The 26,886-nt window shown below is 34.8% G+C and overlaps 1 protein-coding gene across 3 annotated transcripts in view; it reads left to right on the top strand.

Annotated features, from left to right (window-relative positions):
• The window catches only part of LOC657616 (uncharacterized protein), a 135,756-nt gene that overhangs the window by 29,501 nt on the left and 79,369 nt on the right, over positions 1-26,886 (top strand). The window lies entirely within an intron of this gene.

Genomic DNA, 26,886 nt, shown 5'->3' with positions numbered 1-26,886 from the left:
CGAAACTTTTTATTTCCCGACATAAAAATAAATTATTTTCTACAATTTGCAAGGAATAATCATAAAATTAACATAAAACCATAAAATACTATCTTATTAACATTAACATATTTGTACAACTTTTACATAAATGAAATGAGCTTTTGTGGAAACAACAAATCCAACATGCAGTCTGCCTCAATTTCCACGAACAAAGAAATATTAACACAATTAGAATTTTTCTTACTTCATACAGAGTGTTCAATTTTCTGTCACAACATACACAAGTGCATATACAGTCCGAGTTTAAAGTAACGAAGCAGTTTTTATAATTTTTTCTCTCGATCTAAATAATTTTAGTATAATATTTTTTACCCTAAAACGTCACAAAACATTTGATTATGTATAGACATAGGAAAGTAAATTAAAATTGTCACAGATGTCCATACCCTTGGAAAAGTGAGAAAGACAGTAGCGATGTATTTAGCGATGTATCTCTCGTGCTTAACCAATTTATCTGAATTATTACGTTTTCAGATAAAATGGTAAATATTAATTGGAGTAAAAGTGAGTTTACATGGCTCAGCTAAATTATTCGGCAAAATAAACGTAAAAGTATCACTTTTACTCCAAATAACATAATTTACTATTAAATTATGTTTTGTATTGGTGAGGATTTAGGAATTCACAGAGACATTTTTAATCTGCGATTTGCTTTGATAAATAGTTTAAGAAATAGGTAGCAAAACTATATACAGTTTCCCACTCTTTCCCTGTAATACACATAATTTGTTAGAAGTAATAAGGTATATGATGTAAAATGATTTTCACATATACAAACCGGAATATTCCTCTCTCTATTTGTTGTAATAAGTATTACATTTTTTCTTTAAATGAAAAAGTGCGAGCTACAAAGTTCAGAGCAATATTTCACCGTCATCTTCTTGGTATAGATTGGAATACCCAGGATAGTAAAACAAATGGAAAGAAAAACAAGGATTTGCGTTAAGATACTTTTAATACTTTCTTATGCAATTGTTTGATGTGAATTTAAACTTTTCTAATATGTCAAAATATAAATTAGTTTTGTGTGTCGGTGGGCAAGTATCTGCTTTGACTTGATAATGGCGGAAGAGATAAGGCTTTAAATAATCCAGTGTCTTTATTGGTGTAACTTTCGCGAACACCTTTCACAAAGAATAAACATAAATGTTAAACTGCGAAAACACCCTCGTTGAGGTTTCATCCGGATTTCCTTGGTTTACCCTTTAAAACTTTCTTTAATACAAATTACCCCAACAGAAAGTTTCCCAAAAATCCGGTAAAACTTTTTTTAATAGTCGATTTGCATTTACTTGCCTCTTGCAGTTGGCCTGTATAAAATATCTCTAAAAAGTCCAAAGATATTGTTGTTTGGAAGTATATTGACCTTAGAAACTTTGAAAGAAACTTTAACTTATCCCCCATATACTAGCTGTCTGTAACAAGTCGATTTAAAAACTTCGGCTATATCACGTTATATTTAAAAAATTTTGAGGTGAGTTGGAAAAATTTCAATTTAAGCTTTTTTCTATGCAAAGTTTGGAAGTTGGGTGGAATTTCCGTGAAAGATTTTTGTTGGGGGCGAAAAAACGTGTGGGTTTGTCGAGTTGGAAGTTTCTTTTTTCATTGTTGATTTATTTTATTGTCTCGCATTTTCCGGGAACGATGTACGCATATGATTTTAGCGGAGAAACAAACCTTTTGTCGGGTCGGCAAAGAGCGCTGTAAAATAGTCGCGTCGGGACGCTTTTATATCGATTATGTAAAGCTTTGAGCTTTGAGAGTGGGCTTTTGTCCGCCAGAGCGGTGCTGCACGCTAGAGCAGTTCTCTTTACATTATTATGGAAGCCTTGTAATAGTCGTAAATAAACCGAAAGAGTAATTGATTTTGTGATTGTAATTTTTCTTGCGAGCTTAGAAAAATATCAAGCTTAAATGTCGCGTGCTTTTTCAATTACCAGAATTTTTATTAAATGGTTCAACTCACAAAAGAGCAGAATTTCTAAAATATTAGTTTCACGGAAGCGGAGATAACGATATATTACGTATAGAGAAAGCTATATTTTAAACTACAAATGAAAAGCTTTTATTGCACAAATTAGATGCTGCTGATTTATGACTTTGCCATTTTGTCTTATTTTGCCGGACGGCGAGAGCTTTGGGATAAATAAATGGCTAGGTGAGCGTATGATTTTTCCAAATTCGTATCGCACTGTTTTGATTATTTAGTAATGAGGAAAGGAGTGAATTTTAATCAATTATGATGTAACATGACAGGGAAGAGCGTGCTAATAAAAGCGGCGAATTGGGGCGGCTGCAGGGGCGGTTGCAGGGGTGGAACAGGGGAGCCCAACGCGCACCGGTCCCGCCGGCCTGCAGGCTATTAAATATGCAGCCGAACTAGCGAGCAAACACTCAGCACAAGCAAAAACAAAGTCACTACATTTTTAATGGTTTATTTGACACAGAAACTTTTAAAAACATGTACTTTGATACTTATCAGTATGCATATCTGTGCACCATTAGAGTTAAAAGAACGAAATATCTCCGCATATAATTTTCATTTGAAATTAATAATTTCACCGTCTGCAGCGGAAATGAGTTGCATTTGTATCCACTGGCACGAAATCCTCTCGATATATAGCGGGCCGATGCAGTGACTCGACACTAAACGTTAAAATATAACTACAGATTGTGCGCAATCTGCCTATTTTATTAGCGTGCCCGCAAACTCACTTTTCAAAATTTCACCCCCAAATTGAATTCTTCCAACATTAACCAAATTCCCAATTTTTTATTCGCTTCACCCTTACAGCAAAAAGTAGACAACAAGCGCCGGCCTACAATTTGTTCGCGAACTTTATACAAACTTCAGCCAAAAGAAAATGTTCGCCGCTTTTATTAAAATAATAGACACTTCAAACGTTAACAGCATCTCTGCAACAGCTTAAGCTCCTGGTCAGTCTACAACCTGCCGCCATATACTATGATCCAAATCGCGTCTTTAAAACGTAATTACCAATTATTCTCCTACTTGGTTTTAATAGAGGATTGTTTTTGGGTCGACTTGTACTATTTTTAGTAGATTTTTATTGCCGATTTAATGTTTTAAAACATAATTTGCTGTGGAGCATTCCAATAGAATATTTTGAGCGGGAACAATGTTGCATGTGCAAACCCTATTGAAGAAAAATAATAATGAGCAACTTATAGAATCCGACTGCGAGTGAATCGTGCTCTTTCCAGTGATATATTTAGTTAACATAAAATTCTTTTCAACTCTAACTGCCTGAATTACCCAGATTATTTTGATTGCCTGAAATTTAATGAGGAAAATCGTCGATCGGGTCGTCCTTGCCGTTCACTTTCTTTGTAAGATTATGATTGGGCCACCGCATACGGTCGTCCGGAAACGGAAACGGAAGTCCCAGCGCCAAACGTGCCTTCTTTAACTGGCCGCCACATCTCTGCGTCAATAAATAAAAATGTGGAGGCCAATACACCTCGTTACGACTCTATAGATTACTGCAGGACTCGTTTTTAACTTTTTATTACGCGCGAAGCTTCCAAAATCACTGATCCAAATACGTTCATATAGAATTTAAATTACGTAAAATAAAACCGCTATTTCTCTATATTGATTTTATTGTTTGGAAACGGGCTCCGCTGCATCGGTTTTTTCGGGCTCATTGTGAATATTATTTGGGGTGTTTGTAGTGTATTAGTAGGTGGTGTGAAGCGAATATCAGCGGAGTGCGCGATGAGGGAACAGCTGGGAATATTTGAACCTATCCAGGAATTCTCTGCACAGCAGCTTCATAGAACGTAACCTCAGGCAATGCGGTTAGCGCGCATTGTTACAATCGCACATACGTTAGCTTTAAGAGTCAGGGTGCGTTGTGTTTAATATTCCGGGTCTCGGATGTAAGGGCGCGTACCTGAAGGGTCAAACCCACAGCGAATATTTTTATACCCGTGCGTTTTTAAGTAATGCGTTTGAATAACGCGAGAAGGCGCTCTGCGTTTATGGCAAGGATCTTGTATTCTTTGAACGCTTTCTGGGCTTCCGGGAGCGCCACCTGGAGATGGGTGCTTCCGCTTCCTCAATGCGCAAACCCTGAATGAAATATTTTGGAAAAAATTATCCCACGCACGAACTGTGAAAACTGTCTTGCAATTCCTGCTAGATTATTTTTTGTAATCGATTTCACACTTGGTAATTACTAATTAATTAAGCGCCGCAAAATGGATTTAAAATAATAATTGATGTATAACCGGACGCGGGCAAAGTGCGCTTTCACACCGTGTGATTAAAAATTTAGATCAAACAAGTTTTAAACATTATTTTAATTAAATCAAAAAATCCGTGTTGTGAAAGGTTCGGGTAATTATTTGTAAAAGTGCTAAATGTGGCGATTTCATCAGGGCGGTCACGTATGAATGACGGTGATGACCGGCAAAAAGGCGAAGTTGTGAAAAAGCCGGAAAATAATGCACCACTTGTAGGGGAGGAACAGGGCTTGATTAATTACTGACGATTAATAATTTCAGCAGAAATTAAACGGAAGTCTTTGAAGACGGATCGGTTCACCCCTTCATCGTGTCAAGCGATGGATAAGGTTACGTTCTCGTCTTCTCGTTGCCATTCGCGCCGGCTAGAATGAGTCATTTCTTTCAACTCTTTGATATCTGATAATCTTATATAAAAAGCTCTTTAAAATTTGCTTTGACGCTATAATACGCGTATTTTTAGAATCAACGAGGATTTTAATTCCTGTATAGAAAAGAAAAAAGGAACGTTTTCCTTTAATTAAAGTCGTTAAATATGGCTTGGATAATTATTTAGCCGCTTTCACACATCCGACAATTGTTGATATTGTGCTGTGGCTGTAAGCTGATATTTCCCTTTGTTGAAATATTGCAGCAATTGATACTAATTTGCGAATGATCAGGTTGACTCAATAAATTGAAATTTATCGATTCCATAAAACCAACAAACATCTTTTTCTCATGGTATTTTGCGTGTTTTTTCCACTTTAGTACGTTTCCCCAGGATAATAATTTTTATTGCTGCCCAGAATACGCTCTAAATTAATTTTAGACACATTTTTTTTGAATAAGTATGTATGTAAAGACGATTGTCGTTTTTTTAGATTGCTTTCAGTCTCATGCAAATATGAGAAAAATAGTAAAATTTTATAGAAACAAATCAAAGAACGTGCAGCGTTGCACGAACATAATCAAAGTGGACGTATTTGAATGTTGTGAGAGTTATGTTTGATCAAAATGTGATTATTCGAGTGTGCTCTTGGCGGGTGCCGTGCACATTTTTCAAGCAGCAATAATGAACAGTTGGTCTTTTTAATTACAGAAGAAGAAAAGTGTACGTAATGAAATGAAGACAGGCTTGGCAGACGAGTGTCTAGCGGAAAGATGGATTGCCATGTTACTTATTGTCTAAATACCAAAAGTTTTCGTTGACGCTAACTCTTTAAATTTCAACACTAAACCGAAATGCTTTGTTTTCTTGTAATAACAAATAAAAGACGCCAGAGGAGGAGAAATAAAAAGAATTTAATTAAATTTGCGACAAGGCATTTATCAGCGTAAAATTTGTGATTGCAATGGTTTTAGTCTTATTATTAACCTGTGTTTTATTTCACGATAGATTATGCGATTTGTCTCTCGTTTCCGGTCGGAAATTTATTGGACATTCGGGGATGACGCCGATCCATTCAATAGAGCATACCTCGCGCGTCTATAAAAATTATTCATGTGAGTGTAAACAGGAACATCTTGTTAGTCGCCTTTAACGGCAGAATTTTGAGTGCGCGTGTTGTATGGAATTTATAATATAATAATTAATAATAATTACAGTCTGATATCGACAGTTGACATTTCATTAATTATTCAATTAATAGTAAATTGTTCCAATATTTGTCCACCGCAAATGATTGGTTGAGGTTCGATTCCAGCAGGAATTCCTCTTGTAGCATCACGCACACGCATGTTGATAAAAAGATTAATTGACCTAATTGCGTAAAAATTGCTTCGTGGCAAACATATTCATGGGCGAGCGTCGGTCATAACTCCGGGTGAGGGAAGCTCCAGGCGACGTGGGTGACAGCAGCCGACCAGTAATCAACCTGAGAACTAAAGCTGCTAATCCTCAATACAGCGTCGGTTGTGGCAAGGGAAGCCATGTTGCTGCAATAAGAGACAAAAACATCGACACGCATAGAGGCTAACTTGCCATTCTCTGATTATTAAACCAATATCCTCGGCACGCATCGCAAAATCAATATATGCAAATAGGAAATCTTCTGCCTTAAGACCTATTTATTTTTATTGGTTTCCTATAATCTAACACGAAATCGCATTACATCCTTATAGATGCCGTAAATAAAAAAATTTAATGAGTTTTATATCTGATACGCCAGTACATACAACACATTTAATATAAGACCAATAAAGTACGTTTTAATTCTATTCGGGATTTGGGAACGCCAGATACGCATAAAATCCCAAATACACACGGACTTTCCTCCGGGCCAGTTGCAACAGAAATTAATTCACCGATACTCCATTATTCTAATTCTATTTTCAGCTCTCCCGGTCTCATTTTCAGGCTCTGCCGTAAAACAATCGAATTAATGACTACTATAATCGGGAAAAACTACGTTCAATTACTTTTCTATTTGGTCAAGACTTCACCAAACTCAAAAATTATTTTTTAATTTTAAACATTTTTTTGTAATAAAATAATAATTTACGTAGAAGTGTTCGCCAATTGTTCATTTCGGTGTCTCATTTGTCCCGCCTGTGAGTAATTGACCAATAAAATTATAAAAGTCACCTCCTACTTCGTTATCTGGTGCACAAAAAATTGCAAGACGATTGAAGCGTTTGTCATTGGATATGGGTGGGAGAGTGCACTCCCGACTGTAAAACCGACCAATCATAAGGCGTTCAAAACTGAACAAGAAACTGTTGTTTGATTATTTTGTCAATGTCGGCCAAACCATCTGGAATTTCGCTGTTTTCTCAGAAAATTTCAAGTTTTCTATTACACTTGGGTTCAAAAATCGTGGTTAATTGTGGAACGATTTATCTTTGATAAATTTTAATTCTCGCAATTAGGTTTTGTCCAAACTCAAACATTTCGCGAGTTTTTCAGCAGAAACTCAATTGTTTCGCAAGATTTTCTCACAAAACTCAAAAATTAGGTCAAAAATATTCATATCGTTTTAGTTATTAACTTAAACTTTTAAAATTTATGAGTTATATGTTATTGTTTTTCCTGTAGTTGAAATTAATAAAATATCTAATTTTATACCTAATTTATGCTTTTGTATAATTTTTTTTGATACCTAAACAAAGTTTTTATCATCCTAAAAATCCGGTCTCTAGTAATTACTTATTAGGTTATTACTTTGTAATACTTAATAATTTGTGGACGCTGGCTCCTGTGAAAAGTGGTTAATTGTGTGTTTCTGTTAGTCGCTGTACAAATTACACAAATGATTTCAAAACTACGTACAAACGCATTTAAAGTCATTACTGTGTTTAGAGTTTAGAGTGAAAACTTGCTAAATCTGTTTTTAAAACTATTTGAGAACTGAGTTTGGAAGTCTAAAACTGGTTAGAAAGCATAGTTTTGCTTCCAGTTCCTGGTATCTTATAAAGTATCATGTACTGCATTCGTTTTAGCAATTTCTGTTTTCTGTTTGAGTTAAAGCAAGTTTCATTAGTTGTGTGTAATGTCAAATTAAGTCGGTTCAAAATAATATCGAGTTAGCTCATTTAGCGTGAGTAATAGAATTGATTTTCAGGCCAACGTGACGTTCTCGTCGGTGGCGATCTTGTTTGTCGTAAAAAGCACCAACAGCACCGAAGGAAATAACAGTTAAATTCGAATCATCCAGCCAGATTAACCTCTGATAGATAAACGAAATAAAAATAAATATTAGAGGATTGGGCATTTCTAAATAAAAGCAATTAAACAGAAAATCGAATAAATCTGTGGACGATTACACGATTTCAAGGTATTGGTGTAGATAAAATCGTCCGGCCACAATTTGGCTGATGGTGTATTATAGTGCATGAAACACATTAAAACGTGCATCGATATTTCGCACAAGTTGCATAATACATGTACTACATCCAACTTTCCGTAACATTTTGAAGCAGCCATCGACTACAAGACTATCTAAGAAAATTGAGTTAGTGAGGTAGAGTAAAACTTGATTACAATTCAACAACTAGGAAGAAATAGAAGCAAAAAGTTTAGACCACCAAGCAAAACCATGATTCGGTGACTAGCAACGCTCTATTTGAAACATTCATTTATTTATTCAAGCAAAAGATGGGAAAGTTTTTTTGCAAGAGCGTGTAGGTCGGACGTTACAATAAATTTTAATTAGTAACTGATGTCAGGTGGTCTGACAATCTTGGCGTACATTTCCAGGACAGAGATAAAACCAATTATTTAATTTTGATGGTAAAACTTTGTTTTAATAATTAAAATCTTTATAAAGAAATTTACAAAGGTTTACCTTTGCTTTTTTGGAGGGCATTGTGCAAGTAACGTGCCCCGAGGGTTTTTGTGCTTTTTCATTTTCCTTTTAATTTCGCGAGAGCTAATCATTGCTTGCCTACAATATATCTGTAAAATACAAAATTATTCGCTGGTGGTAATTCGTTTTATTGATAGCACGTAATTCGATTGTTTAAATGGGTTATCTAAACATAAACAGCGATTTTGTAAGAATTTGTAATCAAATTTTAAGCGTAACTTTGCTGGAAACGGTATAAGTAATTATGCAGTTCGCTTGGTTTGCTCCAAGAATAAGCAATTTCACCACATCATGTTTCTATACAGTTCTCTTGTAATTTCTCTTAGGTTCATTTGATTTAATTAAATTAATCACGCTTCGAACACACATTTTGTAAATCATAAAGCACATTGTTAACATTAACGGTAATCGGTGTTTTTGCAGAATTAAATCTGTTGATCTATTTAGAATTATTCACTGAACGTTGATTTACACAAATAAGTTAATAAAGTGGTTTGTTGTGTTAACACTTATTTACACTGTAATCCAGACGCTTCACAAACACTCCCTGGAACATATTTTACTTTAGGACATTTTTGTGTTTCGATAATAATTTGCAAATGAAGCTTATTTCGGAATGTTTTTGGTAATGTAATTTGTTAATGGAGCTTATGTTGGCAACAATCCTCAGGCTGTGGTTCCAGCAGTAACAATAATTAAATATTGTTATTATAATTAATGGGATAAGTCGATGTAAATAAAATAAATCGGTTTAGCCCCAAAGCCAGATCCAAATTAATTATTATAATCTGAGCAGCAGGTGAATATTGCGCAAAAAGCGCTATTTATGCGTTTATTTATCCATCCAAAGTGATTCGATATTATTATGGCGTGTTTCACGATGCGGGAAAAAAGAAATGCTCCGTGTGTTAAGGAACAACATCTGGCCTAAATGTACATTAAATCTGAGAATAAGAGCAACCTTCCAGGACAATGCTATCCTTATAATCTGCCACCCAGAGGAATAGAACCAATCTGAACAGAAAGTTTGTATAAATTCCTCGAAAAGAAATTAAGAAACAATGGACTCCGCTGGTATTCGGTTGGTATTCAAAACAGTTTCTTGTGCAGGCCAGATTAGTCCAAAGAAGTTGTGATAAGTGAGATAGGTTTATTCGCGTTCTGTCTTGATTTCCCACAGGATCACACGTGTACATATATTGTTATTTGGCCCCTCCTGCTTCTCTAGTTTAATTCTGTACCAACAAACTGTTACGACCTTAAAAAACGCCGCGATACTTTTATTACACACGGCTCTGTCTTCAAATTCACTCCAAACATCAAAATCCGATCCGCTAGCGACAAACTCAATAGTTAATTAATTAATCAACTACTTTATTCAATATCAATATGTTCGCTATATGGCGATGAAAACTTTCATCATGTTATTGATAATGTTTTAGTCAAACAACGGGAGGCACCATTAATTTATAATTAATTTTGTAAAACAGCACGGCTTATTGGGGTCGTATTACCAGCTATTTTCTAATTAAAATTGAAAATCATTGAAAAAATAGTTTTAAATTATCACACAAAGAGTGTTTTTTGTTCGCCCCTGAATAAATCTAAAGCAAGTATTGCTTATCTGGGTAACTAGGTTTAATAGAATAGTGATGAGACCCAATAATGTCGTTAAGTGTTGCTGTGAAATAATTAACTTTTGATATAATTTATTAACAGTCGATCGATCTATGAGACTCGGATTATCTTCAGCTACATCGGAATAGATGATGTTTAATTAGATTAATATAGTTAGTATTACCAAATTATGATACATTAAGGGCTTAAGCGAAGAATATTTTAAATCTTTTCGAAGGTTATTCTGGGGTCCTTTATTATTTATTCACTGTATAAAATTATAATATCCGTCATCTCTATCACATTTTAAAATTTATGATGTCATCGGAACTGTTAATTTTGCATTGAGTTGGATTGACAGAAAAATTTAGAGCTTTATTTTTTAGTATTTTTTGGGCTTGTCCTACGCCACTGTTTGTAATTAGGGAAAGCGGGCAAGACGATTCGTTCGCTTCCTCTTTTAAAAACATTTTGTTTGTCTCCGAGTAATTGTTCCAAATGAGCGAATAATCTGACGTTTAATTTGGCTTATAAATTTGAGACTGCAAAATAATCAACAAAAATAATTAGTGAATTTAGAAAGCTGAATTTTGAAGAGCGGAGTGGAATTTTTGAGGTAGCAATTGTCTATAATTAAATGATTAATTAAGAGTTTGCTGGATATAAAATTCGGTATGGATACATCAAAGAATTTTGACAGGCCATTAAACGTTCGGCATTTAAACCTCCATTTAAACAGCAATTTCATTCTGCCTTCAGGGTTTGTTCTAACTGATTAGTGTTCCCGATAAGTCAATACTCTATTTATCCGCATAGTAAATTGGCAAGCCACTCACGTTTTGCCGGCTTCAATGCCAGCTCCGACTCAATAATTGTGACAGATTCCAGTTTTGAATAATAGAAAATTATTAATTGCATATTTAAATTCCAATAGCGTCCTTCATGTATTCTTCACGAGATGGTCATATCACTAACTGAAAATCGCTTTTCTCCCATCAAACATTAATCACCCAATTCCAAATAAAATTTTTATTGACTTTGGATTTCAAATTTTCATAGAGACTTTAAACTCACCGGGCCCCAAGAGGCAACCCCAAATTCAACATATTTTATTATCTTCTTATTTTTTAATACATTCGTGACAGTTCCACTCATACTTGCCCCAGATGCCTTTTAAAATGTTCATTCCAAAGTTTGATTTAAAACACCTTTCCCAAGACTTCTTTATAGATTTATTTCCCGCATTTCATAAGAATTTAACACACTTGTGGAAATTTAACAACGTATATTTCGCCGTTAGAGTGCGTTAATTTTCTAAAAATTTCCGTTAACAAGTCATACATTTCGCCGTAATTAAGTTCATGGCGAGTATGTGTGGTAATAAATCTTAATTTAAATGGTTAAACGCGGTAACCTGAGCGAAGTTTGATGTTGTGGAAGATAATATCAACTTAAAATAAGTTTTTAGTTGAGTCTAGTTATAAGCAATGATATAAATTTAAATGTAATGCGGCTCTGTAAAAGGTGAATTCAAAGTTCAGGATACACGGCATCAAAAGCAGCGGGTCTTGTATGCCCTAAGCGTCCCACAAATTAGAAACATGTTACCAATTAAGGCAGGGCCGGCGGCAGCAGAACTGGCAAACCGATACCGCATTATTTCAAAATAGTAGCTCGTTAACCACCATCAAAACAAATAAACACAGTAGATGCTTTTATAATATTACAACAACAAGGGTCACGCTTTGTATTAGTTTTTAATTAAGAAATCAAACAATGGATGTTTGGAAATGCGATCATTTTTAAAATATAAAACAACGCTCAAATATACGTTCTCAGGTTTCTTCGCCGATAGTTTCGTCTTGATCTCTTCCGTTACGATTTATCTAAACAGGATTAAATGCACTATTTTAGAAAAAGCGTAATTGAACAATCGTTCTACAAAATAATCTTTTCAATTTAAGTTTAGAAACATGAGACATTTTTAGATAAATATGCAATGCGATTGTATTTGCCAATGCAAATACTTTTGTTTGCCCCGCATCGAAAGCCAGCGGCTTTTACTAGTTTTCTTGAAAAGATCTGAAACATCCTGGACTGGATGAAGAAACTAAAACGGTTGCTATCGTTTATTAATTATTCTACTTATCTAAATAAACAGCCATGTGTTCATTATTTTTTTGTTTTGTTCCAATGAGAACAAACGAAAAAATGTTAAAAATTCTAACGAGTCTTATTATACCTTTGTTGAATTCTTTATTATTTTTTAATGACATGTGATTGGTAGTATTTCCAGTCAACGTATTATGATTTCGCTCAAAGACCGAAATCGTTCATTAAACAAAAAACACGTTCCCGAACAGGTTTTTTCGCTTAATGAGCGATTCGGTCTTCGAGCTTTGTTGTCGAAAGCTCGGCTCTCTAACAGTGGTACTCGGGATGCGCGGATGAAGTGGAAATCGGTTAAATTATGATCCGATTAATAAAAACCATAAATAACAGCGGAAAAACTTTACTACAAGCATTTGTCAAAAAAATACATTCACAATTTTTTCTTACGTGTATCGGGTTTTCGAAGATGGTGTTGAAGCTGGGATTTACACTACAAATTATGTTTTATAAGTTATATTACAAAACTTGTAAATAATGTATCTTTAAAAGTTTCCGCGTAGTTTCTGCTGGGAATCGGAATATATGAAATAAGTTGATTCTGAAAGTTGAAAGTTATTTGGTGAGCAAATGTAAAATTTGCCTCTGCCTATAAATCTGGAGTTTATCTTTGTGAGAATTAATTAACACTTTTCATTTTCACAATCAAAGCAAGTTTATCGCCCTCACAATATTTCTTGAATGGAACATCAAATTAGATAGCGTTATCCAGGTGGTTACACTGTTAATTATGCCGGTGTGCGCCCGCTGCCACGTATTGAAGAGGGGCATTATACAGACTTATATAGTCTAGATAAGATTATAGAGAAAGTCGTGTCAAAGTTTTGATGTGGCATTTGATAAAGAAAAGTTGTTTTTATTGTTATACCTACACCTAATTTGCCTGCATCAGGTCATCGCAAAAGTTAGCTTTTTTAGTTATAAAAGTGTTTTAGGCCTAGCGTATGGTAAATCCGGTTGTGCCGAGGAGTTAGTCGGTAGTGCAGCGCGAATTTGGCAAATTGGATAGGGTATAATTGTTTGTTTGTTGTTAGCGCAGCGGAGGAGCTGGCGCTATCAAGATACGAGATGTAATAATTTAGCCGGGAAGGTGATGGAGCGGACTCGCTAAGAGTAATTTAGCCTTTATTGAGTGTAAACGGCTGTTTAATTTGGCGTCTATGTCGAGGCTGGAGGTTGAGGATATTGAGATGTGTATCGATGGCGAGTGTGGATTGCCATTCATTACTTGACATTTGTACTCCACTCGGGCGGGTCATCGCATTTTCAATGCGTCACACTCAAACCCACTGCCAACAATTCCCACAGATTTACAACTTCCACCGTCGCTTTTATTCCATTTGTTTTTTTTTGCTGTTCTGCAGACTCAAAAAACCCGTTAATTATGGATCGTACATTAAGATGCTTTATCGTGAACTCTATTAAAAATCTACAGCGTGTAGTTTGCAAAAAGTAAAATCATTTCAATTTACCACCGGCGATAGAACAAATAATTACAACCGCAAAGCCAGCTTTTTATCAATATTTCAACCGGAAAACTATACACTCACTGCTGCACCACATGCGGTTTTTCACAACTACGTCGGCATTTTTTAATTATTTTATAATTGAATAAAAAATAAGTAATTAATTACATCAGTTTGTTATGGCCATTCCGGGATCACATTTGGAACGCTTTGCAAGCATCCACCTTTATGTTATTTGAGGAAGGAATATTTGGAATGCGTTAATTAATACTGATAGGAGTTTCAAAAATCATGATGAAAGAAATTAATTGGCTTGTTTAACACTGCACTTTTGCCAACAACATTGCTACACTTCGGGTGAAAAATTGAGCGTATGAAATATGTTATATGGCATCGTTCTCGATTTTACAGATTATAAATCGGTCATCAGTAACTGAAGGGACTTTTATGATGTATTTTTACAGTTTTTGTATCGATCACATGGTCCTGAATTGCAGAGTTTTTATATGGAAAGGTTTTGGTTTTATGGCAGCAATCTGGCCTTGTTACTGGCTTTGGTACTCCCGATTTGAATTAATTTCGAACACTTATGTATAGCGTTCTGAATAATATACACACAAACATGTTTTAATATATAAAATTTTACGTGTTGAAGCTCAGAGGTAACGATTTCCTCTTTCAGGGGATCATGCAAAATGGAAAAAGCTTCCTTTATTATATTGAATTATACATTTGTTACATTTGGGTGGCTCACAGCCATTCTTTTAGCTTAACTAATTGCGGAATTTATGTCCACTGCGAGGGCTAATTTGTTGATAAACAAACGCTGTTTTGCTTTTAAATACATTATCAGTTTTGATGGTGATTTATTTTTTTGAAACTAATAACTATAACTGGCATTATTTTGTGATTTTATTGTCGCTGATAAAGCTAGATACGATCATTAATAACAATAAATAAAACGATTTAGCCATTAAAGTGTTAACAAGCATCTGTTTCCACAAGTCGAAAGTTATACACATTATATAACTACTTTAAATGTTCAGAAATTTAATTACGGCAATTCCGCTCATCGATCCTGCCTGTTGATGCGTGTGGAGCCTTCACCTTCTCACACTGGTGGACGGTGGCGTCATAAAGGGTTGTTCATTATATGCTAGTTTTTGATGTAGACCCTTTAAGGTGTAATGTACAGATTAGCGTAAACGAGTGATTGTGCTGACGTGCGCTATTATTTATTTACAGCCCTTCTGTTAGAATTAGATGCATTAGTTCTGACATAAGTTAGCTTGTTGCATAAAACAATATTAAGGGAGTTATCACAAAGGAAGTGTTTTTGTTCGCAGCGTCTTCGTGTTCGTGTTAGTTGTCATGTTAGTATTTGTGTAAATTTGTTAGATACGTTTTTGTGGGTCGCCAGGCATTAAAATATTAGCGCGGTAGTCCTTTGCCAACATTAATCTAATCTATAATAAAACAATGGATTTGCTAGTAATAACGAAAGTGAAAGCCTTTGTCGCCAAGTTAATTTTAGGCGAATAATATAGGTGGTGAATAATTAAGCCAAGCTTATGCATTCTCTTTCGATCCCTATCGAAAATTTCTCATAGAAATTGGTAGTCCTGCAACAACGCGACTCTAATTCAGGCCATAACTTTGATATATTGGCGAAAGTTACTAAATAAACTATGACTGACCACAAGAGGAAGTGGCTCTTTTTCTCGTACAGCGTACCATTTCAATTGAGTTATGTGGGGGCAATAAATTACCGAAATGGACATTTTATATGTTATGATTGCTTTATTAGTTCCAGTTTGGCCGAGCTGGTGAACATATGCATGATTATGTGGCGACGCAGCCAAGAACCTCTGGCAAACGTCGCTTTCCGATCGCCACGGCGCTGCCATCCTTGACGCTTAATCTATCCTCACTTGCCGTATAACGAGGTGGCACTTAACTTGCGATCTTGCTCTTGTCTTTTATCTCTTCTTTCCCTGTTTCTTTTTCCACCACATAAACACCCATATCCATCACTCGGGATGTCGCCATACAAATATCGACACAGCCGCCATTTGCATCGCCTATGGCATGTTAGTTAGCCATTTCATTACATTATGAACGTTTTGAATAAGGCTGTTTTTTTTATAGAATAAACGCTTCGCGCGCACGCTATAGCGCCTTCCAATCCCCTAAACTCCTCATCAGAGCCTAGCTAGGCCCCAATTTAACGACGTCAACACCACTTTCAGATTCTTTCAGAAAGCTTTATTAATCCACCGCTGAGCTTCATTCCTAACCTGATTTTACAAATCGCCTTTTGAAAAAATTCTATTCAGGCACAACGATTAAAATAACAGCGCAGTTGCTGCAGCTTTGCTCCAGTCAATCCATGCTCGCGTCACGTCCGCGCAAAAGACACATTTTTCTCCGCCTTAACGTTAACAATTTGAATTCGTTAATCAAAAATGAAAAAAAAACGCTAAACTAAGAACGAATTATGTACAGTTTAAACATAAAATCAATCTTCTGTGGTTTTAATACAAAATAAAATTTCCTGAATTGTTTTATAGTCATACGCTTTATAATGGTTTAGTTGTTTCAGACGTTTTTTATTGCTAAAGTTCAAAGGCTTTTAATTAAGGTTTAAACAGTAAATAATTAGATTTTAAATATAAATGAGAGTCTATCATTTTTTGTCAATTATTACTTTTTACTTATTTTATAAAATAGCTTCTGTAGACCGGGAGGGATAATCTTAAGTAATATATTTGTTGAATTAATTATTTTTGGCGTTGAGGAGTTGATGGTAGTTTGATAAAATGGGGAATATTCAACAATAAAAGATGCAGTGCATCGTAATTGGTCCGTGCTGGAAAATCTCATTGTTATTCAACGTCAGGATAAGATGATGTTCACCGCATTGCACCGATATTCCGGGCGTTGATATAGTGTTTACCATAATAATATCTAGGTATCCTGTTTAGGCCAGAAAACAAATTGCATAACAATGCAACGATAACGCTCTCAGGTGTTGCGTTCTGGTGGAGTGAGGGCAATAAATGGGTTAAGTTTAAAATAAGACAGACGAGGACGGGGTTAAAAAATGGGAAGCGATTGTGTAGATTTATCATGGATTCTAATGAGGAGTAAATAGCATTAGCAGAGAGTATTCAGTTAAGTTGGTAGAGAGAATGTAAACAAAGAAGCTGCAATTGGGTTAAGTTTCAAATAATTTTAAATTCCTTTTAATCGTGTTGTGTGCAAAACTCGCAAAGGATAATACTTGATTTAGCAAACTCGAGTTGACTGAAGAGGAGATAAAATTGTCGTGGTCTTTTTGAAACTGGGCCCAGCTTTACTGCGTTACGCGTACCACATGTGGTAAAATATAGATTCCCTTCGTCGTAGCTTTGTACAGGTATTCTTGTTTCGGAATGTCGAGCTCTCTGGAAATTGCGACACAAAGCGAGACGGTGGAACTTCAAGGATCTGCTTTCATAAAAAATTTAAAGCGTTTCGCCCGCTGTACCAATAACGTCTTAACCGTTTAGCAATGACAAAGGCAAGAATATATCAAGTTTTGAAATTGATCACAGATAAGAAAGCTTGCTCTTCGCTCGATCTCAAATTACGAACAAAGTTACTTAAATTTCGGGCCTATATCGCTCATTGAACTTTGAGTTGTGGATGGAGTTGATTGGCCCTCCCAGATGTATAATTCCATCTGTAGCAGCGATTTGTTTCCGTGCAGCACGTAAGTTAAGGGGTACAGTGGCCGAAGTTGCTACGGGTGTCTCAAAGGGGCTAAATAGAATAAAAAAGAGTTTTCATTGCGACAGCTGCGGAAGTTGGTGGTTCTCGGGAGAGACGATGATGCGTAGCTGTGATGGTCGATACGATACGCAACTTCCGGTGCCCAGTTATGGAGTTGCTGATTATGGTGGATCAAGGATCCTCTGGTGGGTTCCATGACGCACCTCGCACACCCCTCCGGTTTCGTTGTTTGTTTTGTTCTCGTTTATGTAAAGATAACATCGGTGTTCGCTATTAATATTAACCGTTGCAAAGCAAATGCCTAGATTCGAATTCATGTTTTACAATCGTTGAATAACAAACAGCCATCACCCATCACATACTCGATACAGTTGCGACATGATTCGTTTGTCCTGTGCATCGAGAACTAGAAATATAATTCTCGAAAGTCCTCAACACCCGATTTTCTCTTTCGTTCAGTGCTCTGCGATCGCCGTTTGAAGCTTACAGATGCGTTCCAATACAAAGACATATTTGAATACACGATCAAAGTTCTGACTGAGAGCTCAGAGTATCACGCATCAACTACCAATGCTTTGTTTCTTTTGATTATCGCATTCTTCGGATTGTATTGAAAGGCGGAATATGACACCGCTTGCTCTTCTGAATAAATTCTCAAAGGCAGATTCGTCTAATTTTTTTGGTTATTCCGCATACACTGATCTGATTACAAACGAGGGAACAATATCAAATATGAATCAAATCACCACCACATTCTATTATCCACGACCTACTCCAGTTGCGTGACAACTACAACGACACCACCAAGAAGGTGAGTTTGTCGACTGCGGATTTTTAGCGGCAATCTCGTGCACCTGTTGCAAACTCTTACCACAACATCTGACAATAAATCAGGTTTTTTTCATTATATTGCAGTGCTCTTTGTTACAATGACGATACCCTGTTTCATATATTTTATTTGGTTCGTGATGCCACAGTATCAAATTATCTCACACCGCCATCGCTCCAGAAACGCTCAAAATGTTTGGTTCCAGCTTTTTTAGTTTTCATAATCGGACACCTTTGCGACGTAATGAATAAAATATATTTTCCAACGAATGCTCTATTGTCTATGGTTATAAATTATACATGCGTCCCTGTTATAACTTGTTTGCCCGTTGCTAATTATAGCAGAAAGCTATTTGCAAGGGGCGATTCTATTTTGGTTACAAGCAAAATTTAAATTATGGCAGCAAGGTAAAATGATAGACACTAGATAGTAATTACATCGAACAAGGGTGGTGCATTATGACAAAGATTATCTTGATGAAGAAGAAGCATATTATAGCGGGAATACAACAGACCTATCTGTCATCCATAATATGTGAAACTCTGTTAATGCGTGTTCACTAGAGTTATTATAATGAGCGGAGACACGTGTTTAGGTAATACCTCAGAGAATCCGGAAATTACATTAAATTTAGGATATGTCGAACAAACACCAGTCCTGTGTGATATTATTGATTCCAATTTGAATAGGAAAAAAACAGAAATAGATTCAATACTTTATTCAATTAATCTGTATCGACGAATTAAAATTATGTAAATATGTGAATTAATAAATGTATTGTGAACACTAAATTATGCGCTATTTTTGTCAAACTGTTGAATTTATTGTGTCCACAAACCGGCTATAAGGGAAATTAATATAAATAATAACTAGCTTATAGGGAATAATTTTATAAATAAATGTTGTTTAATGTAGTCCTATCACTTACTAACCGATTTACCACGATAGATGTTTTGTTGACGGTGTAATAGAAAATTAATTCACAAAATCCTGGGGGAAAACTTGCGTTTATAATAAACAAAATAAGTGAACAATTCAGTTTTGCGGTGGTAAAATATTTAGAAAATTGAAAAATGATAACAGAAAATATTTTTCTATTTTATAATATGCATTTAAGTTTTCTGTTCGATTCAGTTTTATGTTATTTCTGGTAAAATAGCAACATCGAATGTTTATTGCAACTTTGTTGTTTGTGCATGCATCGTTTAATCTTTTCCTACGCCATTTGATTGCGATTCCTTTTTATATAAAAGTTTATAGCTGTAGCTGTAAGAAGATGAACTGGAAACGGCATTTGAATTTATAGAGTTTAAAAATTTTTACTCTTCTGCGTAGATGTAAAAAAGAGAGAAATCTGGCAGGACAGGAAAGCGACGTTTGTAAATTCAATAAGACTAAAAATCTGTGTAAGTTATCTTGTGAACGATTTCCGGGATCTTCCAATAAGTGGAATTTCAATAGTCTAGTATTAACTGGGAAATCAATTTCGAAGGTAAATAGCGACGTTAATTATTGAAAGCAATTGAAAAAAGGGGAGTGGAGGTGGTTTTTTATTAATTAAATTTTCGTGTATTATTTGAGAGAAAATTGAATGTGTTATATCCTTGTGGGTTTCGAATCAAATCAATAAAATTTTTACGACTTGGTAGTGACTAGATGAACTTGATTAAGTAAAATTGGAGCGGTTTCAGCAAAAATCGCAACGATTATTTTTTGCTATTTTAATTAATATTGCTGCAGTTAGAGTAAATTAGAAACTGGGAGTAAGTCCGCATTGATTAATTATTAATCCACAAGTGTGGCCTTTTAGGTTATTTACGACTGCAATTCGCCGTTGTTTATTGTGAGCAATGAACCAAGAAGGCATAGGTTGTAAATAATCATGGTACGGTTAGTAAACACTAAATAGTTTATTAGCGATATATGCGATAAAACCATTATCTTGAACTAAACGTGGGTCTCTCTAATCTATCAAAAGATCTCCAGTGACCGCAGTTTGCAAGCAATGTGAATCGTCTGCCCCTAACTTTTCTACTGATTTTAGTCTTAACCCCCGACCCGAACGGAAATTAGTTCTTTTTTACGTCGGGATGCTTTCTCAATATCTTGGTTCGCTTCCATGCTCGATTTGCTTAGATCGTCGCAACAAAGTAGCGATAACACTCAACAATTCCACTTTCTTACTCGTCCTATGATTCCCGACCTGATTTAAACAAACGGCCTAGTTTATTTCCGCATATTTGACGCCGTCTGCTAATGCAATTGCCCATGGAGGAGCTTTCCGCGTAAATTAAATGTTGCAAATAATTACACAAATACATACGTGCTACATTCTACGATACAGGCTCATTTAGTATTGTGTGAAATTCACCATTTCTAACCAAAGTTCACACACTGCGATATCAGTAGTAAAATGTTATGATCTACATTTTGTTTGCCTATAACGCTATACTATTGGAGATAAAAAAATATGGCCAATTACTGTTTTTTTATTTGACGGATTTTGTTATTAGGTGAGAGCTTTGACATTCCCGAAAGTATTTCATGCACACACAAATTTAATAGCCATGTTTTTAAAAGAGATAAAGGATTTGTTTACCTAAATTCACGTAACTACTAAACAGGTATTTTAGTTTTTAATTGAATTTTTATGCGCAACATAATACATGTAAATGGAGTTTCACAAATACAGAAATGTGTGGTAAAAGGTTAACTTTAACTTTATTATACGAAAAAAGGTACATTCAAAATATATTTTTAATAAATAAACCAAAACTGTAAATAATACAAGACTTAATGTACACTCGAATGGTTTATTTTATTAAATATTTTAGTAAAATGTAAATATTCAGTGAAAGGTCGGTGAAATATTTATGCATTTTTGTAAGCAGTACAAAAGTCGTCTATTTTTATAACACCGACTGAGTTTTACTGTGAACTGAAGTTGTTGAGCTCTTTATTGTATTAGAGACAATATTTAGTTAAACTGAAAGTAAAAGTATTTGTGATTAGTGGCAAAATGCCGGTATCAATAGTAATTTGACTGCTCACAATGTGTATAATTGCTTATTAGGGTTTCAAACAGTACACAGTGCTATTATTAAACCTTTTGAATTACCTTGTATTGCAGTATCAGAGTTGGAATATTGTGAGAACAAATGCAACAAATGTTTGTTACCAATATATTCATCTATTCATTTAGCAGTGTTTGCTCCTGCGTTAATCATTCATTCAGCAACAATTTGTACTACTGCTTGTTAGTGGCAGTAAATGCTTTTGAAATATGACGGTCTTAACGCGCTTATCCATTCAGTTTCTTTTAAAATAATTGCGGATTAAATGAAGAATGCGCCAGACCTGACGAGAGTGAAGGTAATATCTGCAGTGCTGCATTCAGCTAAAGAAACTTCTTTTCTCTTTAAACTAGCAACTCCATTCTTATCTGCTAAATTATAATAATATATTTATTAAATGTCTCAGTAGGGACTACTACTCTAATGGTTACTTCACAGCTACAACTTTGTACGCGACTTTTAATGATGGCTGAAGAATTTCTAATTAATTTGAGCAGCTTAAAGTTTTTTACAAAACGTATAAAAACAACTACGGTCGTTTGCCATTCTTGAAACGATTTTTGTAAGGAGACGCAAATGTGGAGCTTATTTGCTACCTATATATAATTCGGGCCTGTTTGATTAGCGTCTCGTTCAGAATAACCGCTGGTCGTAATGTTAATTGAGAGCTTCATCATTAACTTGTTTGCCTGCTAATTATTATGGAATCGAATCCACTTCTAACGTTAAATTATTAACCGCCGCACACCTCTCAACAAATACTCAAAGCGATCGATCTGCATACACTATCGAACTGTTAAATTCTTTGCCATTAAACAGTGATACATGTGGAACGGGATTGTTATAAAACTTAATTAACTCCGGCAAGAATGTAATTGTGGCAAAATATTAGTTTTGCGTTCAGAGCGTTACTTTAAATATCTCTAGCGACATCTAATTTTAACCGTTTATTGGTGTTTCTGTTTCACAAAAACTTTAAACCGACTGAATTTGCTATCCGCATTGCGAAATGTTCTATTTAACGATTCACCACCGGTACATGTCCGGTTAAAAAACGATGCATGAGAACACGGAAGTGAATTGTTTAAAATTCTAACCCTATTCCGTCCTTGTCTATTTTTATTTCTAATTAACTACTTCCAATTAGTTTTAATATTGTCGAGCGAACTATTTAATGTAACTGAAATCTACAACGTTAGATAATGCTCAGTTGTGTTTTAAATTTTATGTTATATTTATACCAGGAATACAAAATAATGTAATGTAATATAAAACCTTGAAGCGCGGATATTTTTTTGATCTGTTTGTTAACGTTTTTTAATATTTAACAAAAACATTTTTGAAGTTGGAGTTTTCCTGTGATAAAATGTAATTTTAATATAGACATATAGAGATAAGCTCTTGCTTGGAGTTATTACTCTTGGAGGTAAAAATATAATTAATTCCATCATTGTGCTGATGAGTTAACCTGTAACTAAAGTTAATGAGAAAGTTGTTTGATGCCTTTGTTGTGAAGCGTGAAAATTTCTAATTTTCTAATTTTCGTGAAACATTACATTATTGACATTGCAACCTTAGGCGTCGTATTACAGTGAAATATTCGCCTACTGTGCCTCTAGCTGTGTATTGTTTCCCAAGTTTAAGTAAAAGCTATTAATTCCAATTACCAAAATTGAAATACATTAAGCAAATTGCACGTGTTTGGCGTTTTGTAGATGATAATTGTTTTTGTCAATTATTATATTAAATTAACATTCGCTGCTCTAACTAAACACATTTTATGTAAGAGAATGGTCCATATATTCATCATGGTGTTTATTTTGAGTTAATTAAATATAAATTTACCGGTTAGTCTAGCGCATGGTCCGTTCTGCAATCCATTATATAGGCACGCTTAGTTTACTTACGTGAGACTTATTTCATCATACGCCCCAGCGATTCAAAACACTTCCCTTTAATTGATAAATTTTAATGTACCTGTTAATTCTATTAAACGCTCTGCTTCTGCAGCTTTTCCAATGTACACACTTCCCGTACCTTATATACCAGGAATATTCTTTTTTGCAACAGATTTATCTCCGCCTACGCACAACTCTAACCCATTTCAGGCAACACCGATCAAAATCTAATAAATGACAAATTAAACGCGAATACAATGAACAGCTCTTAACACGATAATGCATAAAAAGATCTACATTTATTACGACAGTCGACGCCACTAATTGTTGAAAGTTTTACATATTTTAGCATTAACTATTACAAATTTAATTAGTTTACCACTCTGTTGAAGAATATGGGTCTTATGCAATGAAATTTTAAATAAAACACCTACTCGTTACGCCCTAAATATTGTTATCCTGTGTGTCGACATTACAAAGTTAGCACATTCATGGGCTGATGGCTTAGTTTAAGTAATTGATTTTTTATTAATGTTTTGAGTATGTTTTGTTTTTACCATTTCTAATTCAATTTCAACGCGAACACCTACTTGTAATATTCGATAATGGATAAAAAGATTTACATTTATGACGACAGTCGACGCCACTAATTGTTGAAAGTTTTACATATTTTAGCGTTAACTTTGACAAATATAATTAGTTTAGCAGTCTGTTGAAGAATATGCGTCTTATGCAGTAAAATGTTAAATGAAACACCCACTCGTTACGTCCTAATTATTGTAATTTGTGAATAGACAACACATAATTAGTAACAATTTTGGTGGAGGCGCCGGGATAGTTGTTGACTCTAAATAATTGATTTGACTTTATTAGTATGTTCAATGTGTTGATTTTGATTTTATTATTTTTATTTACAAATGCCTATTTATGGCATGTACCGATATAAAAAGTTATTAAATTTTCTACAGCACAATAATACCAAAATACTTTCATTTTGTTTCCTCCTTATTTGTAGGTCAATTTGGTGTGTTACCCTATAATTTTATACGGTTATTTCAGAATAAAATTAATTTAAGGTTGCATTACAACCGCTTACTCGTATCTACAAAAAATAAATGCAAAATTAGGAGATATATCCAAGATAAAATGCGTACTACTATTTTAATTAAAATTTGGCGAATTGTTATTATGTTCCAAATGACTGACGAAAGGTATTAATTAATTTAATTTGAACGAGGAACTGTGATCGTATGGATGCCGTAATTGGCTGTTGTAATGTTCGTAAGAGACAGAAAATAGAATGTTATTGGGGAGGATGTTAGTCGTGTTAAGATAAGGAACATTTTTGTTTAGTAAAAGTCTGTCGTTTGAGATAAAGAAGAGGCGAAAAGCCACCCCACGAAGGGGTTGACCCAAGCATAATTTTCAAGGTTAAACAATGTCGAACATTGTGATGAATTTTGCTGCAGATAACGAACAAGAGGTTAGGTTTTTGTCGATGTAATTGATTTAGTTGCTAAGTAGGGTGACTTCGGGGCAAATTGTGTCGGTAGGAAATTGTTTGATGGTTGATCGATGGCGCGGTGAATTTGCGAGAGTGTTGGGCTAATTGGGGAACACCGCGCGAGAATGTCTTTAGTTTTCCGGTGCTCGGCGAGGGGCAATCCAATTAAAATTTATACCTCTGCAGTCTGAAAATTTGGCAATGTGGAGCGATGTATTATTTTTGAATTCTTAATGTAAATATTATTCAATTCATTAGCAGAAGTGAGCGAATTCTCGAAACGGCTCCCTTGGCAATGCGATAACAGCAGCATTAGGGAGTCATTCATTAACTGATGCCTCGAACTCGCGTCAACCGAGTTCGGCCGTTACGTCGCGCTGCGTTACGCTACGTGTGCGCGGCCAGTTTCACTATTATAGTTCGGAACTAATTTAAGGACGGGCGGCAGGTGAGCCTCGCTAGCAGTGCTCCGACCTGAAGCTATGAATATTTTACCCGAATTAATTTCTATTTTAAATCGCTGAAGTTCCACAGCTTCCACGCAAGCTTTGTCTTTTATGGCTCGAATTAAAATTGCAGCGTGTGAGTGGCTGTAAACCAACTACACTTGCAAATTTGAATTTCATTCTTCTAGTGTCATTCCACCTACTGAAAAGACAATTTATATGTATTACATTTTCACACCTTTATAACGACATTTGAGAATTATATTTTAATCCTTAAACTCTATCGCCCGAAATAAAACGCCCTCGTGCACAACCCGGGTTCAATTAACTTTTTTACGACAACGCACTTCGGTCCTCTCCCCCAAAATTTGTTACTTGTGTGAAGCATGTGAAGCCAATTATCATGGGGAGCATACGCGCTATCATTTGCACAATATAAATAAAATGCTTTCACTTATTATTATTCCAACCTGGTGCGGGCACATATGTGGAAAATATTCTTATAACATCTCAATAAGTTTATGCAATATTTACTAGTCGAATCACACACTTTTTGCATTATTTATTCAAAACCGTAAAAATCGTGTAATATGCTTTAAAACCCGTGATTTAAATAATAACGTCCGACGCTAGACCTCGATTAATTTCTCCGCTTATGACAAACGACTTCCAAAACTAATTTCATCGAGCTAAACATAATGGCTAAAACTAAAATAATTAAGTTGCGACTTTTCGACGATTGTTCCCAGAGCCTCTATGAATATTTAACTGCTTCACGTACCATCAGTACAACAAATAATCATCATCTGCTTCCTTCACTACTTACGCTGCAATGCAGGCTTAATCAACACTTTATAGCTTTTGCCAAAAACCATCAACTTCTTAATGAAATTATTCCAACTTTTTCCTTTTATCAGTACAACGTTTTTAATGTCTCGAGATACTGCAACACGAATTAGAGAAACAACTTGGATATTTTGCACCATAATAAGCAAATTGTTCAATAATTACTTTGGAAATAAAAATGCAAGTTTATTTTCAATTTTAACTTGCTTCAAGATTTTATCAACTTTACCGGCCGTAAAATTTAAACCTCAATTTCCGTCACACAATTTATGCAGTAAGTAGAATTTCTCTTTGCAACATATTTTGCAGCCAACTAATTCACTTTTATTTATTCCAACTTTTTGACAATAAAACTTTTCATTTATTTTAAATAATGTCGTATAAACATCCGTCTCTAAATACACCTCATTTCGTTATTTTTCTTTACGGTTTTTATTTTATTATACATGAAATAATTTTGTTGCAGAAAATACTCACATAGAAGAATCTAATTTAATTTTACATTTTACGGTTTTTATTAAACGCACTGCTATGAGCTTCTCATAATGTTTCTGTTTGTTTTAATGAGGTTTTTCACGCACTGAAAAAGTGTACTAGAATTATTATTCTAACGTACTCATATGGTATAAATAAGTAAGATTATAATTCTTTTGTTACCTGTTTTCT

This window comes from Tribolium castaneum, chromosome 10 (assembly GCF_031307605.1).
Source record: "Tribolium castaneum strain GA2 chromosome 10, icTriCast1.1, whole genome shotgun sequence".
In the NCBI taxonomy this organism is placed as follows: Eukaryota; Metazoa; Arthropoda; class Insecta; order Coleoptera; family Tenebrionidae; genus Tribolium; species Tribolium castaneum.
The sequence above is the reverse complement of the archived record's forward strand: the minus strand, read 5'-3'. Positions and strand labels throughout refer to the sequence as shown.